Raw genomic sequence first — 12,635 nt, forward strand, 5'->3', positions numbered from 1 at the left:
TTTACAAAATTGGTCGTCCTAGTGAAAAATAAGCTTTTCCAAATGTTAATTGTTTGAAATTGAAACATGTTTTCTGATTTCATGTCCTTAAACATTTCATCATTTTGTGTGGCTTTTGTTCCCCTTCTTTCTTGACAGGAAGCTACTGTGAACACATAAGACAATTCCCTTCACCCCTTGCAATTTAAGAAGACAGTTACCTCCCACCACTTTCATATTGTTCTCCAACTGGGCCATAAACTTTTCTGGCAACTATGCTTTTGCCTGCCATCTCAGAGGTTTAAGGTTCCAAAAGCTGGGGGTGGTATTCTAAAAGTTTAGCGAAATATTGAGAGGTAACTCAGGAGCAGTTTGAAAGATCTAGAAGTTGATTGTCCAATGACACAGAAGGGCTGGGATGAACATGTCCTGTGAAAAATGGACATACTAAAGAAGAGTCATGTCAAATGTTGACATTTTTGATAACATTATATTAGAAAAGCGGTTACATTGCAAAACCCTATGATTTGGACGCTATGATTTTTTTCCTTCCCGGCAGGAAACCCATATAAGCTACCATCGTGTGATCTCTGTTGTTTTGGACAGCAGTACTCACCCTGTTTCCAACATCATACGCAATTTGATCAAGGTCATCGCGTTGCCAAGGCTTGTCATGGAACTAATGCCTCCCCGTGCCCACAGACTGTAAGGTTCCATGGTGTAACGGTTAGCACTCTGGACTTTGAATCCAGCGATCCGAGTTCAAATCTCGGTGGAACCTTTAAGAAATTCCTTCAGCCAAAGATTGTTTTCATGACTTTTGGGGCAGAGATTGAGTTAAAAATCAAGACCTTTATTTCATGACCCCAAACATGCTGATAAAAGGTTCAAAAGGGACACTCTTCTGCACGTCTATGGTTTTCCCAATGAAACCATCAGTTTACTTCTTAGTGCAGCCAGAAGACTCCCATTCAAACAGAGTGCTTGGGGAACAATCAACCCTGATCTAGGATGTTAAGCTGTGTAGCAAAGGGAATGAAACCCATGCATCTGGCTTCCTGCATGTAGTAGTCGTGGCCGAGTGGTTAAGGCGATGGACTTGAAATCCATTGGGGTCTCCCCGCGCAGGTTCAAATCCTGCCGACTACGTCTAAGTTTTCTGTCCTTAGAGCATAGCATTGCTAGACTAAATCTTTCTCTTTGAACCCCTCTGTCCAGCGTGCAAGTTTCCAGAGATGAGAAAGTACAATGCCTTTTGCAAAAAGCTATGAAGTAGCTTTTGACTTGCAAAATGTGTAGCGCCTTCCGAATGATAAGCTTTAAATGTCTGCCTGTATATAGCTTTAGGGGTCTTTTTTAATTTCTACCCCATTACAAGGCAAAGGATACAGTAATGTGATTATAAGACAGATTCGGAGATGATTTTAAGACAACCCTTGTCGTATGACCACAGCACCTTTAGAAAGCCTATAGAACAAGATTTTTACAAAATTGGTCGTCCTAGTGAAAAATAAGCTTTTCCAAATGTTAATTGTTTGAAATTGAAACATGTTTTCTGATTTCATGTCCTTAAACATTTCATCATTTTGTGTGGCTTTTGTTCCCCTTCTTTCTTGACAGGAAGCTACTGTGAACACATAAGACAATTCCCTTCACCCCTTGCAATTTAAGAAGACAGTTACCTCCCACCACTTTCATATTGTTCTCCAACTGGGCCATAAACTTTTCTGGCAACTATGCTTTTGCCTGCCATCTCAGAGGTTTAAGGTTCCAAAAGCTGGGGGTGGTATTCTAAAAGTTTAGCGAAATATTGAGAGGTAACTCAGGAGCAGTTTGAAAGATCTAGAAGTTGATTGTCCAATGACACAGAAGGGCTGGGATGAACATGTCCTGTGAAAAATGGACATACTAAAGAAGAGTCATGTCAAATGTTGACATTTTTGATAACATTATATTAGAAAAGCGGTTACATTGCAAAACCCTATGATTTGGACGCTATGATTTTTTTCCTTCCCGGCAGGAAACCCATATAAGCTACCATCGTGTGATCTCTGTTGTTTTGGACAGCAGTACTCACCCTGTTTCCAACATCATACGCAATTTGATCAAGGTCATCGCGTTGCCAAGGCTTGTCATGGAACTAATGCCTCCCCGTGCCCACAGACTGTAAGGTTCCATGGTGTAACGGTTAGCACTCTGGACTTTGAATCCAGCGATCCGAGTTCAAATCTCGGTGGAACCTTTAAGAAATTCCTTCAGCCAAAGATTGTTTTCATGACTTTTGGGGCAGAGATTGAGTTAAAAATCAAGACCTTTATTTCATGACCCCAAACATGCTGATAAAAGGTTCAAAAGGGACACTCTTCTGCACGTCTATGGTTTTCCCAATGAAACCATCAGTTTACTTCTTAGTGCAGCCAGAAGACTCCCATTCAAACAGAGTGCTTGGGGAACAATCAACCCTGATCTAGGATGTTAAGCTGTGTAGCAAAGGGAATGAAACCCATGCATCTGGCTTCCTGCATGTAGTAGTCGTGGCCGAGTGGTTAAGGCGATGGACTTGAAATCCATTGGGGTCTCCCCGCGCAGGTTCAAATCCTGCCGACTACGTCTAAGTTTTCTGTCCTTAGAGCATAGCATTGCTAGACTAAATCTTTCTCTTTGAACCCCTCTGTCCAGCGTGCAAGTTTCCAGAGATGAGAAAGTACAATGCCTTTTGCAAAAAGCTATGAAGTAGCTTTTGACTTGCAAAATGTGTAGCGCCTTCCGAATGATAAGCTTTAAATGTCTGCCTGTATATAGCTTTAGGGGTCTTTTTTAATTTCTACCCCATTACAAGGCAAAGGATACAGTAATGTGATTATAAGACAGATTCGGAGATGATTTTAAGACAACCCTTGTCGTATGACCACAGCACCTTTAGAAAGCCTATAGAACAAGATTTTTACAAAATTGGTCGTCCTAGTGAAAAATAAGCTTTTCCAAATGTTAATTGTTTGAAATTGAAACATGTTTTCTGATTTCATGTCCTTAAACATTTCATCATTTTGTGTGGCTTTTGTTCCCCTTCTTTCTTGACAGGAAGCTACTGTGAACACATAAGACAATTCCCTTCACCCCTTGCAATTTAAGAAGACAGTTACCTCCCACCACTTTCATATTGTTCTCCAACTGGGCCATAAACTTTTCTGGCAACTATGCTTTTGCCTGCCATCTCAGAGGTTTAAGGTTCCAAAAGCTGGGGGTGGTATTCTAAAAGTTTAGCGAAATATTGAGAGGTAACTCAGGAGCAGTTTGAAAGATCTAGAAGTTGATTGTCCAATGACACAGAAGGGCTGGGATGAACATGTCCTGTGAAAAATGGACATACTAAAGAAGAGTCATGTCAAATGTTGACATTTTTGATAACATTATATTAGAAAAGCGGTTACATTGCAAAACCCTATGATTTGGACGCTATGATTTTTTTCCTTCCCGGCAGGAAACCCATATAAGCTACCATCGTGTGATCTCTGTTGTTTTGGACAGCAGTACTCACCCTGTTTCCAACATCATACGCAATTTGATCAAGGTCATCGCGTTGCCAAGGCTTGTCATGGAACTAATGCCTCCCCGTGCCCACAGACTGTAAGGTTCCATGGTGTAACGGTTAGCACTCTGGACTTTGAATCCAGCGATCCGAGTTCAAATCTCGGTGGAACCTTTAAGAAATTCCTTCAGCCAAAGATTGTTTTCATGACTTTTGGGGCAGAGATTGAGTTAAAAATCAAGACCTTTATTTCATGACCCCAAACATGCTGATAAAAGGTTCAAAAGGGACACTCTTCTGCACGTCTATGGTTTTCCCAATGAAACCATCAGTTTACTTCTTAGTGCAGCCAGAAGACTCCCATTCAAACAGAGTGCTTGGGGAACAATCAACCCTGATCTAGGATGTTAAGCTGTGTAGCAAAGGGAATGAAACCCATGCATCTGGCTTCCTGCATGTAGTAGTCGTGGCCGAGTGGTTAAGGCGATGGACTTGAAATCCATTGGGGTCTCCCCGCGCAGGTTCAAATCCTGCCGACTACGTCTAAGTTTTCTGTCCTTAGAGCATAGCATTGCTAGACTAAATCTTTCTCTTTGAACCCCTCTGTCCAGCGTGCAAGTTTCCAGAGATGAGAAAGTACAATCCCTTTTGCAAAAAGCTATGAAGTAGCTTTTGACTTGCAAAATGTGTAGCGCCTTCCGAATGATAAGCTTTAAATGTCTGCCTGTATATAGCTTTAGGGGTCTTTTTTAATTTCTACCCCATTACAAGGCAAAGGATACAGTAATGTGATTATAAGACAGATTCGGAGATGATTTTAAGACAACCCTTGTCGTATGACCACAGCACCTTTAGAAAGCCTATAGAACAAGATTTTTACAAAATTGGTCGTCCTAGTGAAAAATAAGCTTTTCCAAATGTTAATTGTTTGAAATTGAAACATGTTTTCTGATTTCATGTCCTTAAACATTTCATCATTTTGTGTGGCTTTTGTTCCCCTTCTTTCTTGACAGGAAGCTACTGCGAACACATAAGACAATTCCCTTCACCCCTTGCAATTTAAGAAGACAGTTACCTCCCACCACTTTCATATTGTTCTCCAACTGGGCCATAAACTTTTCTGCCAACTATGCTTTTGCCTGCCATCTCAGAGGTTTAAGGTTCCAAAAGCTGGGGGTGGTATTCTAAAAGTTTAGCGAAATATTGAGAGGTAACTCAGGAGCAGTTTGAAAGATCTAGAAGTTGATTGTCCAATGACACAGAAGGGCTGGGATGAACATGTCCTGTGAAAAATGGACATACTAAAGAAGAGTCATGTCAAATGTTGACATTTTTTATAACATTATATTAGAAAAGCGGTTACATTGCAAAACCCTATGATTTGGACGCTATGATTTTTTTCCTTCCCGGCAGGAAACCCATATAAGCTACCATCGTGTGATCTCTGTTGTTTTGGACAGCAGTACTCACCCTGTTTCCAACATCATACGCAATTTGATCAAGGTCATCGCGTTGCCAAGGCTTGTCATGGAACTAATGCCTCCCCGTGCCCACAGACTGTAAGGTTCCATGGTGTAACGGTTAGCACTCTGGACTTTGAATCCAGCGATCCGAGTTCAAATCTCGGTGGAACCTTTAAGAAATTCCTTCAGCCAAAGATTGTTTTCATGACTTTTGGGGCAGAGATTGAGTTAAAAATCAAGACCTTTATTTCATGACCCCAAACATGCTGATAAAAGGTTCAAAAGGGACACTCTTCTGCACGTCTATGGTTTTCCCAATGAAACCATCAGTTTACTTCTTAGTGCAGCCAGAAGACTCCCATTCAAACAGAGTGCTTGGGGAACAATCAACCCTGATCTAGGATGTTAAGCTGTGTAGCAAAGGGAATGAAACCCATGCATCTGGCTTCCTGCATGTAGTAGTCGTGGCCGAGTGGTTAAGGCGATGGACTTAAAATCCATTGGGGTCTCCCCGCGCAGGTTCATATCCTGCCGACTACGTCTAAGTTTTCTGTCCTTAGAGCATAGCATTGCTAGACTAAATCTTTCTCTTTGAACCCCTCTGTCCAGCGTGCAAGTTTCCAGAGATGAGAAAGTACAATCCCTTTTGCAAAAAGCTATGAAGTAGCTTTTGACTTGCAAAATGTGTAGCGCCTTCCGAATGATAAGCTTTAAATGTCTGCCTGTATATAGCTTTAGGGGTCTTTTTTAATTTCTACCCCATTACAAGGCAAAGGATACAGTAATGTGATTATAAGACAGATTCGGAGATGATTTTAAGACAACCCTTGTCGTATGACCACAGCACCTTTAGAAAGCCTATAGAACAAGATTTTTACAAAATTGGTCGTCCTAGTGAAAAATAAGCTTTTCCAAATGTTAATTGTTTGAAATTGAAACATGTTTTCTGATTTCATGTCCTTAAACATTTCATCATTTTGTGTGGCTTTTGTTCCCCTTCTTTCTTGACAGGAAGCTACTGTGAACACATAAGACAATTCCCTTCACCCCTTGCAATTTAAGAAGACAGTTACCTCCCACCACTTTCATATTGTTCTCCAACTGGGCCATAAACTTTTCTGGCAACTATGCTTTTGCCTGCCATCTCAGAGGTTTAAGGTTCCAAAAGCTGGGGGTGGTATTCTAAAAGTTTAGCGAAATATTGAGAGGTAACTCAGGAGCAGTTTGAAAGATCTAGAAGTTGATTGTCCAATGACACAGAAGGGCTGGGATGAACATGTCCTGTGAAAAATGGACATACTAAAGAAGAGTCATGTCAAATGTTGACATTTTTGATAACATTATATTAGAAAAGCGGTTACATTGCAAAACCCTATGATTTGGACGCTATGATTTTTTTCCTTCCCGGCAGGAAACCCATATAAGCTACCATCGTGTGATCTCTGTTGTTTTGGACAGCAGTACTCACCCTGTTTCCAACATCATACGCAATTTGATCAAGGTCATCGCGTTGCCAAGGCTTGTCATGGAACTAATGCCTCCCCGTGCCCACAGACTGTAAGGTTCCATGGTGTAACGGTTAGCACTCTGGACTTTGAATCCAGCGATCCGAGTTCAAATCTCAGTGGAACCTTTAAGAAATTCCTTCAGCCAAAGATTGTTTTCATGACTTTTGGGGCAGAGATTGAGTTAAAAATCAAGACCTTTATTTCATGACCCCAAACATGCTGATAAAAGGTTCAAAAGGGACACTCTTCTGCACGTCTATGGTTTTCCCAATGAAACCATCAGTTTACTTCTTAGTGCAGCCAGAAGACTCCCATTCAAACAGAGTGCTTGGGGAACAATCAACCCTGATCTAGGATGTTAAGCTGTGTAGCAAAGGGAATGAAACTAGAGATGAGCGAACACTAAAATGCTCGGGTACTCGTTATTCGAGACGAACTTTTCCCGATGCTCGAGTGCTCGTCTCGAATAACGAACCCCATTGAAGTCAATGGGAGACTCGAGCATTTTTCAAGGGGACCAAGGCTCTGCACAGGGAAGCTTGGCCAAACACCTGGGAACCTCAGAAAAGGATGGAAACACCACGGAAATGGACAGGAAACAGCAGGGGCAGCATGCATGGATGCCTCTGAGGCTGCTTAAACGCACCATTATGCCAAAATTATGGGCAACAGCATGGCCATGACAGAGTGACAGAATGAAGCTAGATAGTATCTAAAACATGCAATAATTGACCCTGACACTATAGGGGACGGCATGCAGAGGCAGCGGCAGCAGGCTAGAGAGTGTCATGGCGACATACCCTAAATGGACTCAGGCTTCAAACCAATGGGTGGCAGAGAGGAACCAAAGGAGGTGAGCAAGAAGTGCTCAAATAATATCGGTACATGATAAAAGTTTGCCAGTATATTTTGTGGATTACACAGCAGGGTGGCGACAAAGTTAACATGGAAGCCATGAAAACAACCCAAAATTCTGCCTGACACAGCTCGTTTGATAAGGGGACCATGTATGGAGGCAGTGAACTAGTAGTAGATTAAAGGTGCTGCAGTTAAAACTATGTTAGTTGGATCTTGGCATGGAGCTGGCGCTCCGCTGCCAGACGAGCTTTCGCCAATCCAAGCCCCTGTCTCTAGGCTACTCCCCAAACAGCACTTTTGTATAAGATCAAGTGTAGTAGCGTTCTTATAAGTTTAGGATATGCCGGGTGAGGGGAATGTAAACAGATGCGCAAGAAGCGCATGATGCGCATGGAGCTGGCGCTCCGCTGCCAGGCGAGCTTTCGCAAATCCAAGCCCCTGTCTCTAGGCTACTCCCCAAACAGCACTTTTGTATAAGATCAAGTGTAGTAGCGTTCTTATAAGTTTAGGATATGGCGGGTGAGGGGAATGTAAACAGATGCGCAAGAAGCGCTGAAATAATATCCCTAAATGGTAAAAGTTTGCAAGTATATTTTGTGGATTACACAGCAGGGTGGCGACAAAGTTAACAACTTTGATGTGGAATGCCCTGTAATAGCTCTTGGGCGGTGTGCCTTTTATCGCCTAGGCTCAGCAGTTTCAGCACCGCCTGCTGTCGCTTAGCGACGGCACTGCTGCTGTGCCTAGAGCTACCGACTGATGGCGCCATGCCCACGGATGGTAATTCGGAGGAGGAGGAGGTGGAGGAGGGGTGGGAGGAGGTATAGTAGGCCTTTGAGACCTGGACCGAGGTAGGCCCCGCAATTCTCTGCGTCGGCAGTATATGACCAGCCCCAGGGTCAGACTCGGTCCCAGCCTGCACCAAGTTAAGTGTAGTAGCGTTCTTATAAGTTTGGGATATGGCGGGTTAGGGGAATGTAAACAGATGCGCAAGAAGCGCATGATGCGCATGGAGCTGGCGTTCCGCTGCCAGGCGAGCTTTCGCCAATCCAAGCCCCTGTCTCTAGGCTACTCCCCAAACAGCACTTCTAAGAACCTTTTGTATAAGATCAAGTGTAGTAGCGTTCTTATAAGTTTAGGATATGCCGGGTGAGGGGAATGTAAACAGATGCGCAAGAAGCGCTGAAATAATATCCCTAAATGGTAAAAGTTTGCCAGTATATTTTGTGGATAACACAGCAGGGTGGCGACAAAGTTAACAACTTTGATGTGGAATCCATGAAAACAACCCAAATTTCTGCCTGACACACCTCGTTTGATAAAGGGACGATGTATGGAGGCAGCTATATGGACGACTTTTGGAGGTAGCAATGGAGACAACGTGTGGAGGCTGCTATGGAGACAATTTAATTTGGATAGTGCCTGTATGTGGCAGTCCCAAACATTTTTCAAACCAGAGGAGCAGGTAGGTGGCCCTCCAGTAAAATGGAATAGATTGAGTGCCTGTATGTGGCAGTCCCAAAAATTCTTCAAACCAGAGGAGCAGGTAGGTGGCCCTCCAGTAAAATGGAATAGATTGAGTGCCTGTATGTGGCAGTCCCAAAAATTGTTCAAACCAGAGGAGCAGGTAGGTGGCCCTCCAGTAAAATGGAATAGATTGAGTGCCTGTATGTGGCAGTCCCAAAAATTCTTCAAACCAGAGGAGCAGGTAGGTGGCCCTCCAGTAAAATGGAATAGATTGAGTGCCTGTATGTGGCAGTCCCAAAAATTGTTCAAACCAGAGGAGCAGGTAGGTGGCCCTCCAGTAAAATGGAATAGATTGAGTGCCTGTATGTGGCAGTCCCAAAAATTCTTCAAACCAGAGGAGCAGGTAGGTGGCCCTCCAGTAAAATGGAATAGATTGAGTGCCTGTATGTGGCAGTCCCAAAAATTCTTCAAACCAGAGGAGCAGGTAGGTGGCCCTCCAGTAAAATGGAATAGATTGAGTGCCTGTATGTGGCAGTCCCAAAAATTCTTCAAACCAGAGGAGCAGGTAGGTGGCCCTCCAGTAAAATGGAATAGATTGAGTGCCTGTATGTGGCAGTCCCAAAAATTGTTCAAACCAGAGGACCGGGTAGGTGGCCCTCCAGAAAAATGGAATAGATTGAGTGCCTGTATGTGGCACTCACAAAAATTGTTTCAAACAGAGGACCGGGTAGGTGGCCCTCCAGAAAAATTAAATGCATGAAGTATAGCAAGAGCCAGTGGGCCCTGTCAAAAAATAGCCATTTTCCTCTGCTTTACTGTACAAAGAGGAGGAGAAGGAGGAAAATGAGGAGGAGGAGGAGGAGTGGATCAATTATTCAGGTTGAGCTTCCTTCACCTGGTGGAGATTGGAAATTCTGAGAAATCCAGCCTTTATTCATTTTAATAAGCGTCAGCCTGTCAGCGCTGTCAGTCGACAGGCGTGTACGCTTATCGGTGATGATGCCACCAGCTGCACTGAAAACCCGCTCGGACAAGACGCTAGCGGCAGGGCAGGCAAGAACCTCCAAGGCGTACAGCGCCAGTTCGTGCCACATGTCCAGCTTTGAAACCCAGTAGTTGTAGGGAGCTGTGTGATCATTTAGGACGATGGTATGGTCAGCTACGTACTCCCTCACCATCTTTCTGTAAAGATCAGCCCTACTCTGCCGAGACTGGGGACAGGTGACAGTGTCTTGCTGGGGTGACATAAAGCTGGCAAAAGCCTTGTAAAGCGTACCCTTGCCAGTGCTGGACAAGCTGCCTGCTCGCCTACTCTCCCTCGCTACTTGTCCCGCAGAACTACGCACTCTGCCGCTAGCGCTGTCAGAAGGGAAATACTGTTTCAGCTTGTGCACCAGGGCCTGCTGGTATTCATGCATTCTCACACTCCTTTCCTCTGCAGGGATGAGAGTGGCAAGATTTTGCTTGTACCGTGGGTCCAGGAGAGTGAACACCCAGTAATCGGTGCTGGAATAAATTCTTTGAACATGAGGGTCACGGGATAGGCAGCCTAGCATGAAATCTGCCATATGCGCCAGAGTACCAATGCGTAAGAATTCACTCCCCTCACTGGCCTGACTGTCCATTTCCTCCTCCTCCAACTCCTCCAACTCCTCTTCTTCTGCCCATACACGCTGAACAGTGAAGGACTCAACAATGGTCCCCTCTTGTGTCTCGCCAACATTCTCCTCCTCTTCCTCCTCATCCTCCTCCACCTCCACCTCCTCCGATATGCGCTGAGAAACAGACCTCAGGGTGCTTTGGCTATCAACAAGGGAATATTCTTCCCCCGTCTCTTGTGACGAGCGCAAAGCTTCCGACTTCATGCTGACCAGAGAGTTTTTCAACAGGCCAAGCAGCGGGATGGTGAGGCTGATGATGGCGGCATCGCCACTGACCATCTGTGTTGACTCCTCAAAGTTACTCAGCACCTGACAGATATCAGACATCCACGTCCACTCCTCATTGTAGACTTGAGGAAGCTGACTGACCTGACTACCAGTTCTGGTGGAAGTTGACATCTGGCAGTCTACAATCGCTCTGCGCTGCTGGTAAACTCTGGATAACATGGTCAGTGTTGAATTCCACCTCGTGGGCACGTCGCACAACAGTCGGTGAGCGGGCAGTTGGAGGCGGCGCTGCGCTGCCCTGAGAGTGGCAGCATCTGGGCTGGACTTCCTGAAATGCGCACAGATGCGGCGCACCTTCGTGAGCAAATCAGACAGATTGGGGTATGTCTTGAGGAAACGCTGCACTATCAGATTTAACACATGGGCCAGGCATGGCACATGTGTCAGTCTGCCGAGTTGCAGAGCCGCCACCAGGTTACGGCCGTTGTCACACACAACCATTCCCGGCTTGAGGTTCAGCGGTGCCAGCCACAGATCAGTCTGCGCCGTGATGCCCTGTAATAGCTCTTGGGCGGTGTGCCTTTTGTCGCCTAGGCTCAGCAGTTTGAGCACCGCCTGCTGTCGCTTAGCGACGGCACTGCTGCTGTGCCTAGAGCTACCGACTGATGGCGCCGTGCCCACGGATGGTAGTTCGGAGGAGGAGGTGGAGGAGGGGTGGGAGGAGGAGGAGGCATAGTAGGCCTGAAACACCTGGACCGAGGTAGGCCCCGCAATCCTCGGCGTCGGCAGTATATGAGCAGCCCCAGGGTCAGACTCGGTCCCAGCCTCCACCAAGTTAACCCAATGTGCCGTCAGCGATATATAGTGGCCCTGCCCGGCAGCACTCGTCCACGTGTCCGTGGTCAGGTGGACCTTGTCAGAAACGGCGTTGGTCAGGGCACGGATGATGTTGTCTGACACGTGCTGGTGCAGGGCTGGGACGGCACATCGGGAAAAGTAGTGGCGGCTGGGGACCGAATACCGAGGGGCGGCCGCCGCCATGAGGTTGCGAAAGGCCTCGGTCTCTACTAGCCTATAGGGCAGCATCTCCAGGCTAAGCAATCTGGAGATGTGCACATTAAGGGCTTGGGCGTGCGGGTGGGTTGCACTATATTTGCGTTTCCGCTCCAGCGTCTGGGGTATGGAGAGCTGAACGCTGGTGGATGCTGTGGAGGATCGTGGAGGCGACGATGGGGTTTTTGTGGCAGGGTCCTGGGCAGGGGGCTGACTAGCAGCTGACACAGGGGAAGGAGCAGTGGTGTGCACGGCCGGAGGTGAACGGGCTTGTTGCCACTGAGTGGGGTGCTTAGCATTCATATGCCTGCGCATACTGGTGGTAGTTAAGCTAGTAGTGGTGGAACCCCTGCTGAGCCTGGTTTGGCAAATGTTGCACACCACAGTCCGTCGGTCATCCGGTGTTTCCTTAAAGAACCTCCACACTTCTGAAGATCTAGCCCTCGCCGCAAGAGCCCTCACCACGGGAGCTTCACTAGTTGACAGTGGCGCTGATGCACCAGCTCTGGCCCTGCCTCTCCGTCTGGCCCCACCACTGCCTCTTCCAACCTGTTCAGGTCGAGGACTCTCCTCCGTCTCAGAAGCACTGTGTTCACCCGGCCTCTCAACCCAGCTTGGGTCTGTCACCTCATCATCCTCCGATCCCTCAGTCTGCTCCCCCCTCGGACTTCCTGCCCTGACAACAACTTCCCCACTGTCTGACAACCGTGTCTCCTCATCGTCGGACACCTCTTTACACACTTCCACTACGTCAAGAAGGTCATCATCACCCACAGACTGTGACTGGTGGAAAACCTGGGCATCGGAAAATTGCTCAGCAGCAACCGGACAAGAGGTTTGTGACTGTGGGAAGGGTCCAGAAAACAGTTCCTCAGAGTATGCCGGTTCA

The 12,635-nt window shown here is 46.2% G+C and overlaps 9 non-coding genes across 9 annotated transcripts; all 9 read left to right on the forward strand.

The window, feature by feature from the left end:
- Window positions 1–688: 688 nt before the first annotated feature.
- Window positions 689–760, forward strand: TRNAQ-UUG (transfer RNA glutamine (anticodon UUG)). Its single transcript has one exon. It is a non-coding gene; the product is annotated as a tRNA-Gln (tRNA).
- Window positions 761–1,046: 286 nt separating this feature from the next.
- On the forward strand, window positions 1,047–1,128 carry TRNAS-UGA (transfer RNA serine (anticodon UGA)). The gene has a single exon. It is a non-coding gene; the product is annotated as a tRNA-Ser (tRNA).
- A 1,021-nt stretch (window positions 1,129–2,149) lies between these two features.
- TRNAQ-UUG (transfer RNA glutamine (anticodon UUG)) lies at window positions 2,150–2,221 on the forward strand. The gene has a single exon. It is a non-coding gene; the product is annotated as a tRNA-Gln (tRNA).
- Window positions 2,222–2,507: 286 nt separating this feature from the next.
- TRNAS-UGA (transfer RNA serine (anticodon UGA)) lies at window positions 2,508–2,589 on the forward strand. The gene has a single exon. It is a non-coding gene; the product is annotated as a tRNA-Ser (tRNA).
- A 1,021-nt stretch (window positions 2,590–3,610) lies between these two features.
- On the forward strand, window positions 3,611–3,682 carry TRNAQ-UUG (transfer RNA glutamine (anticodon UUG)). Its single transcript has one exon. It is a non-coding gene; the product is annotated as a tRNA-Gln (tRNA).
- Window positions 3,683–3,968: 286 nt separating this feature from the next.
- On the forward strand, window positions 3,969–4,050 carry TRNAS-UGA (transfer RNA serine (anticodon UGA)). The gene has a single exon. It is a non-coding gene; the product is annotated as a tRNA-Ser (tRNA).
- A 1,021-nt stretch (window positions 4,051–5,071) lies between these two features.
- TRNAQ-UUG (transfer RNA glutamine (anticodon UUG)) lies at window positions 5,072–5,143 on the forward strand. The gene has a single exon. It is a non-coding gene; the product is annotated as a tRNA-Gln (tRNA).
- Window positions 5,144–5,429: 286 nt separating this feature from the next.
- Window positions 5,430–5,511, forward strand: TRNAL-UAA (transfer RNA leucine (anticodon UAA)). The gene has a single exon. It is a non-coding gene; the product is annotated as a tRNA-Leu (tRNA).
- A 1,021-nt stretch (window positions 5,512–6,532) lies between these two features.
- TRNAQ-UUG (transfer RNA glutamine (anticodon UUG)) lies at window positions 6,533–6,604 on the forward strand. The gene has a single exon. It is a non-coding gene; the product is annotated as a tRNA-Gln (tRNA).
- The last annotated feature ends 6,031 nt before the right edge of the window (window positions 6,605–12,635 follow it).

Source organism: Engystomops pustulosus, chromosome 7 (genome assembly GCF_040894005.1).
Source record: "Engystomops pustulosus chromosome 7, aEngPut4.maternal, whole genome shotgun sequence".
Lineage (NCBI taxonomy): Eukaryota > Metazoa > Chordata > Amphibia > Anura > Leptodactylidae > Engystomops > Engystomops pustulosus.